Source organism: Mus caroli, unplaced genomic scaffold (genome assembly GCF_978045245.1).
Source record: "Mus caroli unplaced genomic scaffold, Mus_caroli_1 scaffold_5, whole genome shotgun sequence".
NCBI lineage: Eukaryota > Metazoa > Chordata > Mammalia > Rodentia > Muridae > Mus > Mus caroli.
Window position 1 is genome coordinate 27,907,488 of NW_028227260.1, and position 23,731 is coordinate 27,931,218.

Genomic DNA, 23,731 nt, shown 5'->3' on the forward strand with positions numbered 1-23,731 from the left:
GGTTATCAAACTTGTAAGTAGTGTGGAGGTAAGACTTGAGGTGAGGTATAGTCTAGAATATCCTCTCTCCACTTTTCTTCCTTCTAACACGGGGGCTTATCTTAATCTCACTCCCATCTCTGTGGCAAATTATCATCTTTGAATAAAATATGAATGATTTTTTTAAAAGTAAAGTAAAAGGGAAAGGAGATAAACTAGGGGAACCCATAAAGAATTTTCCCAGACTAAAGAGTTTGATTCCCAAACTTCAATAAGCATACCATGGAATGCTCATTAAAAGGGCACGTTCCCAGGCCTGAGTTCCCTCAGACCTACTATGGCTAAACAGAAGGTGAAGTATAAAATTCTAGTTAGAGGTTGTGACAATATTCATAAGCGAGGAAACATTGGCCCCCGACTATTTCGGAAGCAGTGGAAGTGGAGAGACATATTCAGATTTTTCATTATGATAATATATATATAATATATAAAGATCCATCTATCTATCTAATATGAAATAGTCTAAAGTGTACAGTGCAGATGGAATTCAGTGCTCATTCTGGTCATCAGTGTCAATTTTGCCACATTTTTACTTATAGGAGGTGGAACTGGTGGCAGAGCAATTAGAATATATACATACATATGTATATATTTATACATATATGGGATAATGATGAGTGAGAGTCAAGTTCATTAGGTTCATTAGGTTATTGTTGTGTGTCAATGAGAACAGTAGTCTTAACTAATCAAGAGGAGTAAACTAATAAGTAGGATCATTTGAAAGTAGAAATGAAAGGGATACAAAGCTAGCAACATGACAATGGGTGATGATGGTATAGGTGTGTGTGTGTGCATTCATGTGTGTGTGTGTGTGTGTGTGTGTGTGTGTGTGTGTGTGTGTGAGAGAGAGAGAGAGAGAGAGAGAGAGAGAGAGAGAGAGAGAGAGAGAGATTGTAGGCAATGGAACTCAGACAAGTCCTGTACTAAGGAGCTACATCAGCAGCTCTACATGGAAATTCTTGAGACCTTCAAGAGAGAGGCTTGAGATGACCTGTTGGAGCAGAACTGGAGTGCAGGAGGAACTCAGGGACTGTGACCTGGACTACATGTTAGTTAAACCTTGTATGAGACCATTTGTTAGACACTAGCTCAAGTGCTCTACAGACACATACTCTGTTTTCATGGTATGCATAAGTAAACTGGGGCACAGGGAAACTCATCAAATGCACTACCATGACAGGGCTGGGCGGCTGGATTTCAGGCAGACAAGCTGTATATACAGAGATCATAGCTATCATTCTATTCTGCCATGGACTGACCATTTCATTCTCTGTCTCCGACAGTAGAAATAAGAGGGAACATCTAAATCTCCTGGAGTGTACCAGAGGAATCCATTGATGGAGGAGGCTGGAAGGCAGCGTGTTGGGAACAATGAACTTGAAAACTTGCTGAAGTCAAAGGTGAGTTTCAAGAAACAGAGAGTATCAGCTCCTGGGAGTGTGTGGCAACAGAATGCTGGTGATTGTTACTGGAAAATTTGTGGTTTGTGGAGAAGAGAGTGAGCCAGAGGGAATGGGCTAAGGAGAAAGCTAGTGGAAGAAGCAGATTATGATTTAACTCAGAAATGTTCCCTCGCATGCTCATGCTTTGAACCCTTGCTCCTCAGCAAGTTGGCATTATTTGGGGGAGGCTGTGAAATCTTTATGGGGTGGGGCAGAGGAAATGAGACTTCTAAAATTATAGCCAGCCTCTCTGCTTTCTTTGCTCTGTTTCTTAGTCTGTCACCATAAGAATCGTCTCCACTACATCGCTACATGCTTTTTTTTTCACCATGTACTGATGAAGAAGCCTTCAGTACTGGAATGGCAGCTAACTATAATGCTCATTTTACCAAAAAAAAAGTGTTGTCTGGGATCTCCTTAGTCAACACAATGACTGGCTCTTGAAGGGTTCTAGATACACCAACAGATATAGAAAGATTTTCTTCATGTTTCCTCATGGCTCCCATCGACTCTTCCAAATTCCATGATATTTTCTTTGTTCCTACGTTCCTTCCCCTTGAAGTTTTGGAGTTACCATTCCCAATTCTATCTTTTCCCATTTCTGCACCTCTGTGAACCTTAGAGGTGTCTACAAGTTGATGACCGATCCCCAACTGGAGTTGCTGCCGTGATATACACTCACCATTCCTAAATGGGAGTCCCTTTTCAATCGGAGTCTCTTCCAGAAGAGAACTGGATGCAAGCTAATGACCACTAGAGAAGAAATGGGGATATGGGGTTTGTGGAGCTGATTCAGAGAAGCCTGCCATGGAGTCCTGTCAGACAATCAAAATGCCATTCTTGAATTCAATGAAAGAAACCTGTTCTTATCCATCTAGAGAGAAAAGCAACTTTAACCCTCCAAGGCCAAGGCCAAGGCCAAGGCCAAGGCCAAGGCCAAGGCCAAGGCCAAGGCCAAGGCCAAGGCCAAGGCCAAGGCCAAGGCCAACTCCAATACAGTCAGCTTTTTAAACCAGAGGCTTCACATCTACAGATGACATTAACCAGTGAATCCATACATCTGGCAAAAATTGAATACACGCTGAGCATCCAGACATCCCCCCCCACCTGTTTATATGCATTCACACAGCACAACACAATAGGTGTCATAAATTGTCAAGAGATGATTGAAATCACCTTCAAGGATGTGTGTGGGTTACATGCAAATGCTGTGCCATTATTCAAAAAACATTTGAGCACCCACAAAACTGGCTTCCAATACCAATTTCTTGAGGTTACCCACAGGATGACCTACAATACAACAGAACCTATGGTTCCCTTTCCCCTCCCCTCATACAGAAAGCAGAAGAGTACTGCTCCCTAGGCTGATGAAGACCTGAAAAATGTGATCATCACTCTTTAGGACAGAAGAACAGGTGTCTTGGAGGGTGATTTTTTGCCCTTTCTGATTGATTCTGCGTGGATGGGCCTATAACATAGAAAACCCTCTGGGCCCATCTATCCTGTGACACCAGGTCACAACATTCACAAGCATGTTCAAGTTTTTAATACTTCCCTTTCTCTCAGGTGCTCTGGGTAGAGAGTTGGATCCATCAGAGAATACCCTGCTTACTTCTAGAGATTTCTCAAAGTGATGTCTCTTGTATGCTCTTGAGGTGACCCGTCTGCACAATTGTTCAACTTGTTCTTTTCTTTCTACTCCAGAATTCATGGTGTACATTGGGAGGTATTGGTGATGGTAGCCATGGTGAACATGCTGCCGTTTAGGTCTAGGCATCAACCTGGCTGGTAGCACTTGTTGTAGCAGAGAGCTGAGGCACTTCATCTGAACTCTGTGGGCTAGAGGGGAAACTGGAGCTATGGTGGTCTCTTAACTCAGTGTCTTCACTCCTCAGCTAAACCCCACTGTATTCTTGGTACAACCTTGTCTCCTCAACACAAATAACCACCCTGCATCATCTATTTGAGACATATTGGTCACAGCTCAATACCACATGCATAAGAGTGCAGACATCTTTATGCAAAGGCACAGAATTTTGCTTTACAGATCTATAATTAGAAGGGACACTTTGGAGTCGAACCTAGAATGGTGAAGCCTGTTTTTGGATTTTGTTTTGTTTCTTCTTCTATTTCTTGAGAAAGGAGAGGTTCGACTATGTTTAAATGTGATAGGAGGAGCTGGAGGGAGGCAGAAGGCATTGGCACTAGAGAAAATGGAAAAGTATTATAATTGTAGCCATATCCTAAGTTGGAAGCCTGTGAAGGAAGTTTTAATAAGCTATGTAAGACAAGATGAGGTGTATTCAAGGTGGTTTGACTACAGCCAAGTAACTACAAAGGAAGCCACCAATATTATGTGGCGGTGGCACTGATTCAGGTGAGAAGATCTATCATGAGCAGACAGTGCAAATGTTTCCATAATCTTAAGTGGAAATAACTCTGATCTTTCTGTTAATAGAAAAGGTAGTGAAGCCATCTATTCTCCAATTCTAGCTTCATCATGGTCTGTGTGAGTGCAGTACTGCCAAGGTGCCATTTTTACATTCATGACTCCTACCTGAATGGGTTGCTGTATCAACAAAAAAGGGGGTGAGGATGGCAAGGCATGCTCAAGGCATGAAAGCAGAAAACGAAAGCAACTCGGCTATGTGCACTTTGATTTTGATTTTGCAGTACGGAGGACTGAACCTACACCTCATATATTAGAGGCAAGCATCACAATTGAGCTACAAACCCAATCCTTAACATAATCATTTGGAAAGATACTCAGTAGAAAAGGAAGAAATGGAAACATTAGGGACACATGTTAGAAAAGACTAATTCTAGAATAGTTTCAAAGTTACAATAAAAACGGTAAGATGGGGTTGAAGCTATTGTTCAATGGCTATGACCATGGCCTGCTGTTCCAGAGGTCCCAGGCTCAATTCCAAGCACCCACATAACAGCTCACAGTCATCTGTAATCCAGTTCCAGGGGATCTGACATTTTTTTCTGGCCTCCAAGATGTATGCATGTGATGGACAGACATACATGCAGACGAAATGCCCACAAGCATAAAATAATAATAAAATAAAAGATAAATGGAGAGTTTCTATACACATTGCCCCTAGATTTCCTTATTACTGACATCTTATACCACTGGAATTCATTCATGGCAGTCTTCAGGCCACCACTGACATGCTATTATTAACTGCAGTTAGTACCTTAGTAAAATGTACCCCCTTCTGTCTTGATGCTCCTTTACTGTTCCTGGATGCCACTCAACAACACAAAACTTTTAGTTCTCATGTCTTTTTAGGTTCCTTTGGGGTATGAGTTTCTCTGGCTTCTTTCATTTTTAGATGACCATGGTGGTTTTGAGAAGCAGTCAAAGTATTTGTAGCATCTAGACTTGTCTGATAGTTTTCTCAAGTTTTTCTATAGTTTTGTAATTTTGTAATAGTCATGTCTAGTTTGTATAGCCAGTCTCTTAGAGGAGAAAGTGGGAAAAGGCCTCGAAGATATGGGCACAGGGGAAAAATTCCTGAACATAACAACAGTGGATTGTGCTGTAAGATCAAGAATCAACAAAGGGGACCTCATAAAATTGCAAAGCTTCTGTAAGTCGAAAGATACTGTCAATAAGACAAAAAGGCCACCAACAGATTGGGAAAGAATTTTTACCAATCCTAAATCTGAGAGGGGACTAATATCCAATATATACTAAGAGCTCAAGAAGCTGGACTCCAGAAATTCAAATATCCCCATTAAAAAAATGGAGTACAGAGCTAAACAAAGAATTCTCAACTGAGGAATACTGAATGGCTGAGAAGCACCTGAAAAAATGTTCAACATCCTTAATCATCAGGGAAATGCAAATCAAAACAACCTTGAGATTCCACCTCACACCAGTCAGAATGGCTAAGATCAAAAATTCAGATGACAGCAGATGCTGGCGAAGATGTGGAGAAAGAGGAATACTCCTCCATTGCTGGTGGGATTGCAAGCTTGTACAACCACTCTGGAAGTCAGTCTGGAGGTTCCTCAGAAAATTGGGCATAATAGTTTCGGAAGATCCCACAATACCTCTCCTGGGCATATACCCAGAAGAAGTTCCAACTGGTAATAAGGACACATGCTCCACTATGTTCATAGCAGCCTTATTTATAATAGCCAGAAGCTGGAAAGAACCCAGATGTCCCTCAACAGAAGAATGGATACAGAAAATGTGGTACATTTACACAATGGAGTACTACTCAGCTATTAAAAACAATGAATTTATGAAATTCTTGGGCAAATGGATGTATCTGGAGGATATCATCCTGAGTGAGGTAACACAATCACAAAAGAAGTTGCTTGATATGCACTCACTGATACGTGGCTATTAGCCCAGAAACTTAGAATACCCAAGATACAATTTGCAAAACACAAGAAAATCAAGAAGAAGGAAGACCAATATATGGATACTTCATTCCTCCTTAGAATAGGGAACAAAATACCCATGGAAGGAGTTACAGAGACAAAGTTTGGAGCTATGACGAAAGGATGGATCATCCACAGACTACCCCACCTGGGGATCCATCCCATAATCAGCCACCAAACACATACACTATTGCATATGCCAGCAAGATTTTGCTGAAAGGACCCTAATACAGCTGTCTCATGGGAGGCTATGCCAGTGCCTGGCAAATACAGAAGTGGATGCTCACAGTCATCTATTGGATGGAACACAGGGCCCCCAATGGAGAAGCTAGAGAAAGCACCCAAGGAGCTGAAGGGATCTGCAACCCTATAGGTGGAACAACATGATGTACTAACCAGAACCCCGGAGCTCTTGTCTCTAGCTGCATATGTATCAAAAGATGGCCTAGTCGGCCATCACTGGAAAGAGAGGCCCCTTGGTTTTGCAAACTTTATATGCCCCAGTACAGGGGAATGCCAGGGCCAAGAACTGGGAGTGAGTTGGTAGGGGAGCAGGATGGGGGGAGGGTATAGGGGACTTTCGGGATAGCATTTGAAATGTAAATGAAGAAAATATCTAATAAGAATTTTAAAAACGGAGAGACTTTTCTACTCGTGAAGAGCTGACCATTCAGCATCACATCAAGTGAGCATTCTTCTCCACCTTCTGTGTAGATGGTGTCTTGAAGGCAGACAGAGAAACCCATCCTGAGAATGCCCAGGCCCAAGTGCTGCTGCAGCACAGATTCTACTTTGGGAACATTTCCGCATATTCTGCAGCCTTATATTTACACTTTGGCAAAAGCAAGCAAAGGTTCAAAGAGAGAATTCCTGGCTTTTTCCCTTGCACCCTGCACCATTTTTCGACTAAAGAATGGTCTACCCTGAGCAGAGATAGGGAGCAGACAACGTCTGGTTAACTAACCATGATGACACTTGGTGATTTGTGGGGGTTGCCTCAGATCTGAAAGAGCAAGTGCCCACAATGTGGGGGTTAGTGGAGGTAGAGAGAGATCAAGTCTGTGAAAACTGAGAGAAACAATACATAGAATGGTATAGAGTATTTACACATTTCACAGAGGTAGGAGGCTTGGGTTACATGGGACAACTGCAGATGGTTGATGAAAGAACAAAACAAACAAAATAACACCACCTTAAGCATTGGAAATCTGCTGGCTGCCTTGTGCATGCCCCCAGGGCCTCACAAGCAGGTCTCTGGTCTTGCTCTCCCTTTACTGTTCCCTCTCTGTGGTTTAAGGACAGTCTTCCAACCTCAGATTCTACATGAACTGGGACTGGAAGAAGAGGCTTTGCTCTCCAAGAGAAGGTGTGCCCCAAGGGGTGTGTGTGTGTGTGTGTGTGTGTGTATGGGTGGGAAGGCTGACCCACAGCTGGCTGGTGGAAAATGAGCAAACAGCCGGAAACACTCCAAGGCAATTTTAGATCTGGAGCTGGTGGGGGCTGGAAGAAGAGATGGGGAGGGCCAGAGATGGTGGAAAGTGTAGGAATGTGGGAAACTCTGGGGATGTTAAAGAGACACATCTGGCCTAGGGCTCTGCAGAAGACAGACACATTAATTAATGCCCCATTGATAAATAGGATTTGTTGGACATATCAAGTTTCCCAGAGCAATACTCTTTCATATTATCGTCTTTAATAGCTCAACACTCTGTGGGAAGAATCATTATTATTGTCTTCATTTTACAAATAAGATATTGAATTCTACTGAGGTCAAGGCCTTGGTCCTGGGTCTCAATGAAGAAGTGGCAGACAGCGACTTGAATCCACAGCTTGTGCAGACTTCTTCTCAACATAGTGAGTCAGGTGTGACAGAGAAAGGGGCCCAGTTTCACAGCTTAAACCACAAGCTCCACACAATCTCTACATTCTCAGGGTCAAGCCTACAGCTTTGGTTATTAATAATAATACCTCACCCACATCTCCAGAGTGTGAGTGAGGGTTTTGCCAAGAAATGCTTTCCATTACTAGGCTTTAAGGGCAAAAAACCTTGAGAGTGGAGCCAGTACAGATGGCTGGTTTCTGTCCTGTTCCCTGCTCCCTTTCCAAGAGGATGTATAGCTTTACCCACTGCAGCGAATTCTCACCCTCTTATAACAAGAGGCACTTACTATGTCTGCCTTTAATGGTTCAAGTGATGGGTATTGTATCTAATGCTTCTGCAGGGTCATTTACCATCAGATAGACCTTCTCTGTAACTCTAGACTGGCTGCCTTCCTTTCCTTTCTTTTGTGTCATGCCTTAGCTGCTGTCATTGACATATTAATAAATTTAGATGTGTAAATATAAAGATTTGTCTTAGGAATTGCTCCGTGAGGTTCTGCTTTTTTCCCACATTACTGGAGCAGCCACAGGGCCAGGCTGCTGCTGACAGCTGGCTACAGTCACTCAGGGATTAGCAGCTGCCATACTGCAAGGCTGCAGCTGGCCTCCAGCACCAGGTTTCAGGAGCTGCTCACACCTATCCTTTGCCTGCTGCTGTTTCTCCTGTGTCCCCTTCTCTCTCTCCTTTGCCTGTCTATCTGTCTTTCAGGCTTGTTCTCTTGTCTCTGAAATTTACTGTTAAGGTTATCTAAAACTGCTTTTTTTTCAATCCACACAATAATATCTGCAGGAAATAAAAAGTGTTCTCTTCCTACACGACCTCTCAAATACAGCCAGTGTTCACAGTTTCATGTTTGTTGACTGTTCTCCTGACGAATGTTAAACAAAATTTATAGAAATACATTGGCTTGCACTGAGCACTTGAATGAGGCTGAATAACCCAAACCAAGGTGATGTCACTTTTGCTGAAGTTGGCTATCTGATGCTAAGAAACCAGAGGAGGAGGAGGGAAAGGGAGCTAGAGGGGAAAGGAGATGACACAGAGAAGAGGAAGGAATCTATCTATAACACAGTGTATCCATGACAGCCTGTAAATTTGAAAATGTCTCATTTACTTAGAAGTATTTTATTAGGATTGTTTTATGTGTGGGGGTGTTTTGTCTGTATCTATGCCTGTGTGCTATGTATGTGTGTGTGTGTGAGGAGTCGAGAGAGGATGTCAGGTCCCCAGACTGGAAGTAGCGATAGTTTTGTGCCACCACTTCAGTGCAAGGAATGAAATTTTCTGCATGAGCTGTTGATGCTCTATAACCACAGGACCATCTCTCCAGCGCCCTCATGTATTTACTGAGATCTGGATTTCCACATCTGGTAGACTGATTACAACTTTTGCCATATTTTAAGGTTGTTGAATTTTTCACCAAAAAATTAAAATCTTTTAAAAAATATTACAGGGCCATTCTGTTTTCTTTCACCTGAAATATTGAAATTTTCTTCCAGTGAAGTGTTTGTGTGTGTGTGTGTGTGTGTGTGTGTGTGTGTGCGTGTGTGTGTGTGAGAGAGAGAGAGGAGAGAGAGAGAGAACGGGTGTATATGAGCCTGTGTGTGTTTGAGTGTTTTTGCCCACATGTGTGCATGTGGAAGGTTTCTGTTTCAGTCATAACTCTATCTTTTTCTCTAAATCTGACACATTTTTTTTGGCTAGACCGGCAGACCAGTGAGACCACCTCACCCCAAGATCCATAAGGTCAGCCTGTATCTGACCCCCATCCCCAGCTACAGTTACAGAGGCACCTCACCCCACCAGGTTATTACATGGGTACTGTCAATATAAATTCAGGGTTTCATGCTTGAGTGGCAAGCAGTCTCCTCACTGAACCATCTTCCAAGCCTCTCAGTGAGACTTTTATGGCATATTGTGCTCCACAGAAAGCTTTAAAGATTTGTTCTCAAATTGATTTACTTTTATCTTTTCTGTGGTCTTTAATTTCCCTACCTTGCTAATGAAGGCCTTGTGCATGCAAAGGTTACAGAAAGTATCCTTCTTTATGCTCACCTTGGATTTTCATGTGAAATGCTATATATGTGGCACAAGGTCTAAAATTTTATTTTGATTATGTTGTCAAAGTACATTCCTCCTTAACGAAGCAAATTGTGTAGGTTGATTGATTGCAATACTAGAGTTGATGTGTAGAACATCGCACACAGTAGGTAAGCACTAAGCTGTATCTCCAGGCTCATTTTTACTTTTTTTGTTTGCTATGTTGCCCAGGCTGGACTTAAACTCACTTTGTAACCCAGGCAAACCTTAAAGTTGTAATCCTCCTGCCTCAACCTCCTGAGTACCTGAGATTTCAGGTATGTACCATGAGAGGAAGCATCTATCTTTGATTGTGTTCTTAATTCCAGCCATGCAAGCCAAGGTCCACAAGGATGCTTATAGAGAGTTTGGTTTAGAGACAGTTTCATTTAATCACCAAGACAGACTCAGTGTTTTCCACTTGTCTTTTTAAAAGGTGTATGTTTAAAAACTCATTGACAAATAAGAATTAAGTCAGGTGTGGTAGTGTCTACCTTTAATCAAGGCACTTAGGAGGCAGAGACAGGCAAAGGTCTATGAGTTTAAGGCCAGCCTTATTTACAGAGCAAGTTCTAAGACAGAGTAGCCCTGTCTCATAAAACATAAAACATAACAATAATATACACTTCACACAAATCAAATTAAGTTAATGTACTTATTATCTCACCAAATTATGATTTTTCCTGTGGTGAGAACATTTCAAATATACTCTTCTACTTATGTTGAAATATACAATATATTTACAATGACTGCATCTGCTGGCTTTTGCAATAGATAATTAAAGCAGATTCCAACTACCTTGGTGAACTCTGAGATCTTCTTCATCAACAGCCCACTCCCACCATCCCGCTCGCTGCTTTTCTGATGTCAACATTTTGAGATGCTATGTAGCGCTCATAACAGATGCTGTTTGCATTTCTGTGCCAGTCTTATTTCACCAAGCAGAATATTCCTTAAGTTCATTTCTCTTACCTTCTCTGTTTCAGTACCTTGAGAAGCTAATGGCATTTTTCAGATAGGCCTTCAGCAGCCTAGGCCTGGTGTGACCTTTTCCAGCAATATTCCCCATATGTTCCATAGATTGACATAGCTGCTGTCTGTATTTGTCTTAAGTCTTTTGTCATTAGCTACACCTGCTGAGTTAGAGCAACTACTTCTCTACATTTTATTAAAACTTTGAAGTTGTTTTCTTTAATTTATGGGTGCAATGGAGTATATAAATAAAGTTATTCAAGGATATTTACATTACTCAAGTAAACCTGGCCTAATTACTTTTTACTGTGGTACTAGAATGTATCTGCTAACATTTTTTATTAAAACACTTTACATTAGTATTCGTAATAGAAATGGTCTACAGGATTTTCTTTGTTCTAGCTTTCTCAGCTTTTAAAGGTTATGCAGTGTTGTAGTCAACTATGTGATTGACTATTTTCAGATCCTACTGCAAAAGCCCATACTCAACAAAAAATGTGATTATTTTATTTACACATGCATGTGCTTGTGTGTGGTGTGTGCAAGCATGCACATGTGCATGTGTGAGTGTGTGTATAAGTTCATGTGTCATGGTGCACTTGGGAAAGCCATCATAGTGGCTCTGTGGTTGATTTACAAAAAACTAAATTTAAATTTTAATATACATGTATATATTAGTTTTTGAAGAACTTTGTGTGTGTTTGGTCATTTTCACCCCTTCCCTCAGCTCCTTTCAGATCCATCCCCACTTCCTTACCCTCTCAATTTTGTGTCTTTTTTCTTTTCCTTTAAAATAAACTCATCAAGTCTGAGTTATGTTGCTCAAATATTCTTGGGAATGTGGCCTTCCAGTCTAACATGGTAGATTTACCAGGGGCTACACTTTGAGAGAAAATTGACTCTCCCTCCCTAGACACCTATCAGTGGCCAATAGCACCTCAGCTAGGAAGAGGATTTCATGCCTAACTTCCTTCTCCATGCTGAAATTTAGTCGTGCTTGAGCTTGCGTAGATTTCGTGCATACTGTCTAGTTGTAAGGACAAGTTTCTCTGTGACAAAAAACCCCCAACTCTCAGTGATGAGTACAGAGACACAAGCTGTCCAAGACATAGAGAAAAAGTAGTGCATGTCGGCCCATCCCTAAACAACTCACTCATTCACTCATACAGAGAGAGAGAGAGAGAGAGAGAGAGAGAGAGAGAGAGAGAGAGAGAGAGAGAGAGAGAGCGAGCTGAATATATAGTGAAGGGCTAAGGAATTCGATTCCCTAGACTCAATACAACTACTCTAATCACTAACTTATATCAACTGTAGTTAACTACATTGAATCCATAAAATATCAGCTGTATCAACAGTCAAGAAAGGATGGGGAAAAAAAAAAGAAAGGATGGAGAGGGCTCAGAGGACCCTCCTTTACCTTTGAATTACTGACTATTGATAAATTATATTCTGGGAGAAGTAAAATCATTATGGTTAATTGTATACCATCTAATCCCACTAGTTTACATTGGATAGCTCCAAGGAGAGCCCTAGTTAAAATTGGTGGGCCATGAAACAAAAGGAAGGAACCATAGAGATTTGTGGGGAGGGAAGATGGGTACATATGGGTGATATGGAGGTAGGAGGTGACCAAGCAAAGAATATGTACGGGAAATTGTAAAACAATAATATAAGAAAAAGTAATGCAAATAAATAAACATTCTAAGGATATACAATGTAATATTGAGTGTACAATTTGTATTTTTCATATCCTGCTATCTTCATTTTGGTAAGTATTTCACATAGTATATAGATTTTCTTGATGTAATTATGGCTTTCTATTAAATTTCATTGTGTTTCTAGTGTAATTCCTACATTGTTCAAGATTTAAGCCAACTTGTCTGTACAATGAGCCCTTTCTAATTATGAGACTATTGCCTTCTTTCATTTCATTCTTTTGGTCTTGAATTTTGTTCAGTTTGTTCTTTAATAGCCTCCTCTTCCATTACTTCTTTGTGTTAGTCTGACATAATCTTTCTGTAGTTGTATTTTCTGACATTCTTTTTTTTTTATTTCCCCAGGAAGTATTCATTGTAAGTACTTTATCCCAGGACTTCTAAAAACTGAAAGTCCTTTTTATTGACTTACATTTTTTTTGATTATTTTTGACAATATAATCCATTCTTACTTATTATGATAACAAAGGTATTTGGTCTCGTACATCCCATTGTATTTTGTTAAATTTCTTTCTTTAGTATAGTTCCTTTAAAAAAAAACTTTCTCTATATTTATAATAGGTTGATGTATTCCTCTACCAAAGAGAATTACCATTTTAAGGTTTTGGTTTGGTCAGAAGTCTGAGTTTTCATCATGGGCTTACACATCAGAATCCCCTGAAGAGTTTGTCAAAATAGGTTTCTGGGTTGCATCACCAGAGTGTCAGATTCAGTAAAATATGGGCTGGGACCTTATGATTGGATCTCTATTAGGTTCCCAGATGACATTTAAGCTACTGGCCCACAGACCACACTTATAGATACTAGCATAGAAGAATTACCCTTCCCATTTTCATTGTTGATGATGTCTATGCCAACATGTGTGAGTTCTATGACATCCCTCCACTCATAACAATTGCTAATGCAGGCATTCTTATCTAGGGCTGAGGACAAGTGTATTTGGTTTTTAAAAGGACTTCTTTCCCATTCAGATGATCCAAACTATCTTTCCCTTAAGAAGAGTTACTGAGCTAATACATGTCATCTGTCACTTTGATACAGTAAATTCAACCAAATAATAGAACCATAGCAAAAGAACTCTTTTTCTGATGACACAGCAGGCCCTTGAAGATTGAGTTTGCTTTATTATTCAGGTCCCTGTACATATGTTCCCTTCTGTTTTAACTTTTTCAGTGAGTCTAGAGCTACAACAGTGGAACAAAGAGGGGGAAAGAGTCTTACTGTCTTTCCAGTTGAATTGAAATCCACAAGTAGAAAAATCCTTGTAACCTTGTCACTCATAGGTGTTTGCAGGTAGGAGCTCCTTGATGCCCCATAGTCCACAGAACCAAGCTGGTTGGTGTCCTGGAAGAAAAAAGGCAATTAGTACCACTTTGCCTTTCCTGTCTTGCTGGTACAGGTTTCTCTGTAAATATACCACACATCTTCAGATCTTTGGAGAGGTGTAAGCAGTTCTCAGAGATGAGGTAATTTGTCTAAACCCACAGCAAGTTGAGAGAGAAAGGACAGTCATTATGATGCTAGCTTAGTTACCTTGTTCCATCACAAAGATACACTGCTTCACTGCCTTGGTGACTGGGGAGGTTGGCTATCCTTTGATAGGCCCCTTTCTTTATCCCTTCCTTAAATCCTCCCCTTTCACAGTTTCATTTCCTCCATGTCCCTGTTTCCTCTTTCTTAGGAATATGCCCCACCCCTCCCAACACTCGAGTCTTTTGAGATCTGCTAAACACCCCCCCAAAAGGGGGGGGGATCATGGCCCTTGTCTCTGCTATTTCCGGTGTCTACTGAATGTCAAGGACTTCTCTCCTCTGCCCAATTTCTGCTGAATCTGCAGAAGGAAAGATGAGCTCCAGTTATTCTATCACATTTAATTCTTAGATCTCTGTCACATGTTAGTTAAACAAGGCAAATGTTATAGAGGTTATAAAGCAAAATATAGATATGCTCATTCGCTCCCTTAAGCATTCCAGCCCCAGAGTGACCACTGTTAGCAGTTCTATATGGATCCTTTTCTACCTTTATCTGAACTCTTATGAATACGTGTGGTTTCCTTTTTCACTGAGGTAGGTAAAATACTTATATTAAGCAAGATCTTCCGTATTAGTCAGCACCTTGTTCCTGCAAACAACATTTTCTTTAGCATAATTATCTCAAATAATGGGAGTTAAGTAATTTATTGGCAAGAGAGACATGGTGGACCTCTGTCCCATCATCTGGTTTCCAAGAGAGATACATGGTTCTTTTCTTTTTTTGTTTCTTTTTATGCAACTGATCATTTATTTCATGTTCTAAGAGGGTTTCACCTGACCTCTCCCTTCCAATTGCCTAATGGGCAGATGATTATTTCAGTACATCACCTTGTCAGCTGCTTCTCTCTATTCCTGGCTGGCCTAAGGTTGGGCTTTCTATGTGAGCAGTGATCCTTGTTGCTCTCTACCACATCCAGTGTGACCTTCCAAACACTCAGCTATCTTACACTCAGGATGCCCAGTTTCCGAAACTGGACCCAATCTCCGGTCCTTGACTCCTGGCACCACACCTGCGTATCAAATGCTTCTTTTGGTCTTGCTAGATTATTCTGAGCCACCTTATCCTTCAGCTCAATTGCATATCTGTTAAGCCTGTTTCCTTCTTCACTCTACCCCTCCCCCACCTCGCCCTCCAGCACCCAACCCCAATGCTGAGGTCAGCGGACAGCTGGGGCTCCTCTGCAAATATCAATAAAAGGAAAAGAAGGCTGGTAGAATTCTTCCTGGTGACATTTTGTGAACACTGCCAGGAAAGGCATGTGCTGGGTTTATTGCCTATTTTGCCCAAGGTTCAGCATTTCCACATGTTTAATAAAGCCATATAATTATGAAGTCCACTTTGTACTGACTTAGATTATAGTACTCTTTTGATTTGTGTTCAGTTCCTCTCAGCTGCAAGCACAAGTGCAGATTATTCCCTTCTATACCATTAAAGTGCCTCAATTTCTCTTAGATCTTGCTGTGGTTGTGGTAAGTGCACACTTAGGGAGGGGTCACATAGTATTAAACTGAAGAGTCACAGAAGGCATACTTTCTTGAATGAATTTCTTAGTTTGAGTGGGTGTATGGATGGAGGAGCAGCCTCTTAGAGGCAAAGGGGATGGGGAGGTGGGCTTGTGGAGGGGAGACCGGGAAGGGAGATAATATTTGAAATGTAAACAAATAAATTGATTTTAAAAAAAAAAAGGAAAAAATAGAATTGCCTAGTTTGAGAACTACCTGCCATTCAGGCTATCTTCCTTGTCTCTACCTTCTGTCCCGGGCCCTGTCCACATTATCTTTCCAAACATTTCAGTGTTTCCTTTTGCTACACACACACACACACACCCTCTTCTACTCACATTTTGTTTGTTTGCTTGTTTGCTTTTTTGTAACTTGACGAAGTTTATTTAGCTAATTAAGGACAAGGTCAGAACGGGAACTCCCACTGACTCCAAAGCCTATGCCTCCATGGTTATACTGTCAGTGTGACTTTGACTACATTTACTAAGGACTTCTTTTTTAAAAAAATAATAATCCTTTTTTAATTTTTTTTAAATTTAATTATTTATTATGTGTAAGTACACTGTAGCTGTCTTCAGACACCCCAGAAGAGGGCATCAGATCTCATTTTTGGATGGGTGTGAGCCACCATGTGGTTGCTGGGATTTGAACTCAGTACCTTCGGAATAGCAATCAGTGCTCTTAACCACTGAGCCATCTCTCCAGCCCACTAAGGACTTTTTAAAAGTAAAATTTTGATTAACATTACAAACATTAAAATTGAGTTTCCTTTTAACATCTTCAAATATATTTCAGTATACTTTGTTCTTATTCATCCCTAATGTTTTGTCCCAACCCCTTCTTCCTCTCAATGGTCCTTTTTCTCCTTCAAAATAATCCATTTTGATTCTGTGCAGTTATGGTCCATTGCCTCATACCATTTTTTTTATTTTTATAAACACACATTAAAAAGCTTTTAATATTTTTCTCCAATCTTCCAAATTATGACCTCTTACATTTGACAATCTGAGTCACTACACAAAAACAAGCAGCAGTAAAGCTTTTGCCAAAGTGCCCAGCAGTCTAAGGCCCCTTGATTTTCTAATCCAGGCAAAGTCTGATAGAATTGTCCTGTCAATAAAGCTCCAGTTATTCCTTTTAAAGTTATTTCTTTGACTTTTGAGATTATAGTATTTAAAGTGCCTAAAGGTTCTCTTAGATCTTCCAGTGGTTGTAGTAAGTGCAGGCTTAGGGAGGGGACACAAAGTATTAAACTGAAGAGTCACTGAAGACATACTGTCTTGAATGAATTTCCTAGTTTGAGAACTACCTGCCATTCAGGTTATCTTCCTTGTCTCTATCTTCTTCTGTCTTGTGCTCTGTCTATCTTATCTTTTCAAACTTTTAGTCTTCCCTTTCTCTTCACACACACACACACACACACACACACACACACACACACACACACTCACACACACACACATACACACACACACACACAAATATGAGTGCACAACACTCTTCTGCTCACAATTTTTTTTTGTAACTTGATCAAGTTTATTTAGCTAGTTAAGGACAAGGTCAGAACGGGAACTCCCACTGACTCCAAAGCCTATGCCTCCATGGTTATACTGTCAGTGTGACTTTGACTACATTTACTAAGGACTTTTTAAAAGTAAAATTTTGATTAACATACAAACATTGAAAATTGAGTTTCCTTTTCACATCTTCAAATATATTTCAGTATACTTTGTTCCTAACCCCTTTCACCTTAATGGTCCTTTTTCTTTTTCAAAATAATCCATTCTAATTTCATCCAGGTATGGTCCTTTGCCTCACATCTATTCTTGATGAGATATCTGGAAGGTTTTCTGATGAGTGCCTTGGTTTATTTAAATAATAAACCAAATTATAGAAAGTTAGTCAGTTCCTTCCACTAGGGCGATGAACCTGTTGGTACTTTGTTTTGTTTTTCTTGGGAAACACAACACACACACACACACACACACACACACACAGACACACACACACACACACACACACACACACACACACACACACACAAACACATCTATTCACTCCAAAAAGAGAAGCCATGGCAAATCAAAGTAACAGTTATGCTAAAGTCCAACTTGGTGAATAAATGGGTTTGTATAAGGATTACTAATGGGAGTATAGAGGAGAGGTTACATACAGAAGCAAAGAAGCTTAGAAAACAGCTGCATCACTGAAAAGCCCAACCCAATAAGGGGGATGACTCACAAAATTAGGAACCCTGGAGTTCACTACATAGCTTGTAGGTAGCTCCACATAGCTAAGAAATCTCTTGGCAGCTTGGCAATCTGGCTAGCCAGCCTCCTCTGCCACCAGTTATTTAGTGCTTCTAAAAGAGTAGTAGGGGCTGTTTAGCAAGTTTCAATTTCCCCAGACTTATTCAGATCATCTATTAAGTCTCACTAGCTTGGCCCTCCCTCCCCCGGGAATGTTTCAATTTGAAGGAAACTGCTAAACAATATTCATTCTTCTTTCTAAGAGAAAGCTGAACAACCCATAAAGTTTTTTTTTTTTTTTTTTGCTTATCCCAATGATTCAGGGACAGTGTTATTAATAAGCGTGTAAAGACTGAGAATATTCAAACAGTATTTGGAATATTCTCACAAAATAAATGACTGTCCCATAAAACTTTGAAAGACCTGGATGGCTGCTCAAGTGGGTGTAAAACTTGACTACATGAATCCAGGACCTAAGTGTATATACATACAACTAAAGTACCTTTCAAAACGTTGAAAAGTACTGAAATTTCCAAGAGTAGAACTATTGTGTAAAATGAGAGAAAATTGTGCCTTTTTAAAATTTGAAACTACCATGGATTTTGAACACTTTGAAAACCATTTACATGGGTCAATATCATGGATCTTTAACAATATCCATTATGGCTTTGCACTCTTACCTTTTCTAGCCATCAAGACATAAACAACTGACTCCATCAATATTTCTTTTGTGCAACCAGGTATGCACACACTGAAAGTGTGATTAATTATGCTCTTTATATTTGTAATTCTTTGTTCTTTAGACACTTTATTTTATACATGAAGCATATATAACATGTATGATTGAAATACCAAGCAGCACAATAATTACCAAATAAACAAAACATAGGAAATAAGGCACTAATCACCCTATATTATTCTCTCCCTAAAACTAAAATACCCTAACCTGGCAGGTTTTTTGTTTTTTGTTTGTTTTTGTTTTTCTAAAAAAATTTTATAGGGATGGGTGTTTTGCATGCATGAGTGTCTGTGCACTATGCATGTACTTGATGCCTACAGAGGTCAGAACAGGATGCCAGATCCCCTGTAACTGGAGTTACAGACAGTTGTGAGCTACCATGTAAGTGCTGAGAATCAAACCTAGGTCCTCTGAAAGACCAGCCAGTGTCCTTACCCACTGAACCATCTCTCTAGCTTCCTGAAAATGTTTTTAATTTTACTTTTACTTTAAGGAAAAGTTTTGTTGTATGCAATGTCATAACTGAATCTGATTCTATACAATGATTCTCTACAATGTCTTTATGCATTTTGTTGATGAACATGTGGGGTGCCATTGAATGTTTGCTATTTTGCAATATATTTCTATCATTCCTTTTCATGTTTCCTGATGAACATCTGAAAGAGAACAGATCAAGACCTGGAACTGATTGGTTATAGAGTATGCATAGACAAGATATTGCCAAGTAGTTTCTCAAAGTAGTTATACCCATTGCTAAGCAGGTCTTGAATACATAAAATTCTTAATACAATCTTCATGATTTACTATTATCATTTTATTTTTGCCATGAACTTAAAATATTGCTGATCTTAATTTGTAATACCTATAACCTTAATTTGTCTTTCCAAAATTGCTAATAAAAGTCACCATCATTTTCTGTATTGATTGTCAAAAATATGTTCACGGTCTTTACTTGTTTTATCTTGCTATTTAAAAATTGCCATTCCTAATGTTTCTGTATAGAACTTTCATTTTGTAGTGTGTCTTTCCATGTTCTTTGTGATATCCTTGAAACACATACATTCTCAATGTAAATCTATTGGCCATTGTTTTATGGGTATTTACTTTTACTAGTAGTACTTTCAGTGTCTTGTTCAGGAAATGCTTTATTACTTTGAAGCCAAAGACGATATTCTACAGATTTTTCTAAAAGATTTCTGAAGATTTCCAACTTCAGTCTATCTGGACTTTTTATACTGCACTGTATAGTAAGTATCTGACCATTTTTGTCACATGAATACCCTCAGTAATCTGCTATAATATCTCTATCCTGTGTCATAGCTCCATATATGTGAGGATCTGTTTCTTTTCTTACAATTTGTTTCATCGATGAAGGTAAGCTATCATTAAAAGTGCAATAGTGTTCCTTATAGCTTGATGGTAACCAACAGCAGTCTAATTGGACTTAATGTCTACTCAACCTCATCAAATATCTTGGGCTGCTGAGATTGTGGGTCTTAGAAGGGAAGGCATTTTTGCCATTTTACTAAACCAGCATAATTTGTAACTGGATTCTAACTACCCTTCTAGATATCCATGGTTAAGGTCTCACCTCTCATCAAAGAAGCCTCTCTATGCAGTGGATGGATACTGTTACAGAAAGCCACACTAGTCAAAATGCAGAGAAAACTTTATCAGAGAGTTCTCAGACCCTGTAGATACATCTACAGCACAACCCTCACATCTACAGCTTAGGAAACATGGAAGAGGGGAAAGAAAGATCTAACAACAAGAGGACCAGGAAGTCTACCATGAAGGTGTGCCTCTTAGAAATAAAAGGGAAGCTACACCCATGATAGTTTGAGAATATAGTTCCCTGAATAGAATCTGAACAATGATAAACAATGGACATGCTAACATGGAAGAGAAATATCTTACAGAGCTCTATCCCTAGACAAAGATCTATAGTCAACCATCAACTGTAGAAACAGGGAGAATTGTCTTTCCTAGGAATGAGCCTCTTAATTGTTTATGTAATACCAAGTAGTCAGCCTTGAAATTATATATATATATATATATATATATATATATATATACATATATATACATACATACACACACATATATATACATATATATATATATACACATACATACATACACATATATACATACATATATACCTGAAGCAGACTCAAAAGGTTGCATTCATACATTTAAGCATGTGTGTGTGTATGTGTGCATTTAACAACAGTAATTTAAGAAAAAAGGGCCACTCATTTGAGAGGGAGTTAGGGAGTAGAATATGGGACATGTTGGAGAAAGGAGAAAGAGGGGGAAATAATATGATTATGTTTTAATTAAAATAAAATAAAACATTGGTGATTAGGGGAGTATTTTGTTAAATTATTTTATGTATTTATATTCCAAATGTTACCCCCTTCCCAGTCCCCCCTCTCAGAGTTTTCACCCCTTTCCCCTCCCCTTTGTCTCTGAGAAGATGCTCCCCTCCCCCTCCCCCCACCTCAACCCCCTCCAACATCTTTCTATGGGCATCGAGTCTCTACAGGATTAGGTGCCTCATCTCCCACTGAGGCCTGACAAGGCAGTCCTGTGGTACATATGTGCTGGGGCCATGGACTAATCCATAGCTCAGTCTCTTGTTAGTGGCTCAGTCTCTGGGAGCTCCTAGTAGTCCAGGTTAGTTGATACTGTTGTACTTTCTGTGGGCTTGCCATCCTTCAGATCCTTCAATCCTTCCCCTAACTCTTCCATAGGGGTCCTTGACCTCCACCCAATGGTTGGCTGTAAATATCTGCTTCTGTCTCAGCCAGTTGCTGGTAGAGCCTCTCAGAGGACAGCCATGCTAGGCTTCTGGCTGCAAGCACAACATGGCATCAGTAATAGTGTCAGGGTTTGGTGCCTGCACATGGGATGGATCCCAAGGTGGGGCAGTCACTGGATGGCCTTTCCTTCAGTCTCTGCTCCAATTTTGTCCTTGCATTTTCTTTAGACTGGAACAATTTTGGGTAGGTGAAGGTAGGTGGGTGACCCTCTTCATCCACTGTGTAACTACTGGAGGTGGGCTCTTCAAATTCCATCTCCTCACTGTTTGCCTTTCAGCTAAGATCATCCCCATTGAGTTCAGTTAACTTCTCACATCCCAGGTCTCTGGAGTTGTCTAGAGGTTCCCCACCACCACTTCCTTTAGCTGCATATCTCCATTCATTTTCCCGGCCCTCTGGGCTTCTCTCCTGTCCCCGAACACCTGGTCCTGCCTTTTTTTTTTCTCTCCCCCTGCCCTATCCCTCACAAGTCCCTCCCTCCCTCTGCCTCCTGTGATTATTTCCTTCTCCTTTCTAAGTGTGATTGGAGCAACCTCACTTGGGAATTTCTGCTCGCTACATTTCTTAAGGTCTGTAGGTTGTATACTAGGTATTCTGTACGTTTTGGCTAATATCCACTTATCAGTGAGTACTTACCATGCATGTCTTTTTGGGTCTGGGTTACCTTGCTCAGAATGATATTTTCTAGTTCCACCCATTTGCCTGCAAAATTCATGATGTCCTCATTTTAATAGCTGAGTATTCCATTGTGTAAATGAACCACATTTTCTGTATTCATTCTTCTGTTGTGGAACATCTGGGTTGTTTCCAGTTTCTTGTTATTATAAATAAGGCTGCTATGAACATGGTGGAACACATATCCTTGTGGAATGTTGCAGCATCTTTTGGGTATATGTCCAGGAGTGGTATAGCTGGATCTTCTGATAGAACTATTTCCAAGTTTTTGAGAAACCATCAGATTGATTTCCAGAGTGGTTGTACCAGTTTGCAATCCCACCAGCAATGAAGGAGTGTTCCTATTTTTCCACATCCTCGCCAGCATCTGCTGTTACTTGAGTTTTTCATCTTAGCCATTCTGATGGGTATAAGGTGAAATCTCAGGGCCATTTTGATTTGCATTTCCCTGATGACTAAGGATGTTGAACATTTTTAAAAGGGCTTCTTGACATTCAAGATACCTTAGTTGAAAATTCTGTTTAGGTCTTTACCCCATTTTAATTGGGTTATTTGGGTTTTTTTTTTTTTTTTTGGAGGTTAACTTCTTGAGTTCTTTATATATTTTGGATATTAGCCCTCTATCAGATGTAGGGTTAGTGAAGGTCTTTTCCCAATCTGTAGGCTGTTGTTTTGTCCTATTGACAGTGTCCTTTGCCTTACAGAAGCTTTTCAGTTTCATGAGGTCTCATTTATCAATTGTTGATCTTAGAATATGGGGCAGGAAGGAGAAAGAGGTGAGGGTAATGTGATTATATTTTAATTAAAACCTTAATTAGAATAAAATAAAGCATTGGTGTTTGGGGGAGTATTGTTTTTAAAGAAATATGTGAAGAGTAGGTCATCAGTCTGGCAGGGTGGCACCTGCTCTTAGTCCTAGCTCTATGGGCAGAGATGGGTGGATCCTTGAGTGCAAGTCCAGTCTCATCTATAGAGAGAGTTCCAAGACAGCCAAGGCTACAAAGAGAACCCTTGTCTCAAGAAACCAAGAAAGAAAAAAAAGTGGACCATGGAGCAATTATAAGTTTCTTCCACAATGTACCAGGGCTTGTGAACAAATGATTTGTAGGAATGCAAAGATTCTGGTTTGGTCTGATGATAAGTGAGTGTGCATAATGCCAGTGCACCAATTACCATAGACACATTTTAGATCATTGGGTTCTTCTATTATGTCCTGTATGTTACAGGTAATCTATTGGAAAAGTTATGCTAAGAGCATCAGCAGTAAATGAAAGGATCATATCAATTATCTCACTGATTGAAAATGGAGGACTCACTTAGAGTCCAGTGGTTAGAATGGAAGCACTAGTTAGTAGTGGGAGATAGAGAAGGGACTTAATTAGTTCGGAACAAATCTTAAACTTTCACTATTGGCTTGAACATTTTCCCTATGTAACTGACAAATGTTACCACTAATGAATAGTGCATTTGTAGGATACTACGACATCCCTTAGATGGACTATAGAAACTGATATTATAGTCTGGAAAGTCAGGACTCTGAATGCTCTGAAGGATGGAACAAATGCCAAAAAGAGGTTAAGAATTACTATATGTCTAACCCAAAATGATGAAACATATCCTAGAGAAAGAAAAAAAAAGATTAATGAACCAGACAGTTTTAGTAGAAAAATGTCCCCTC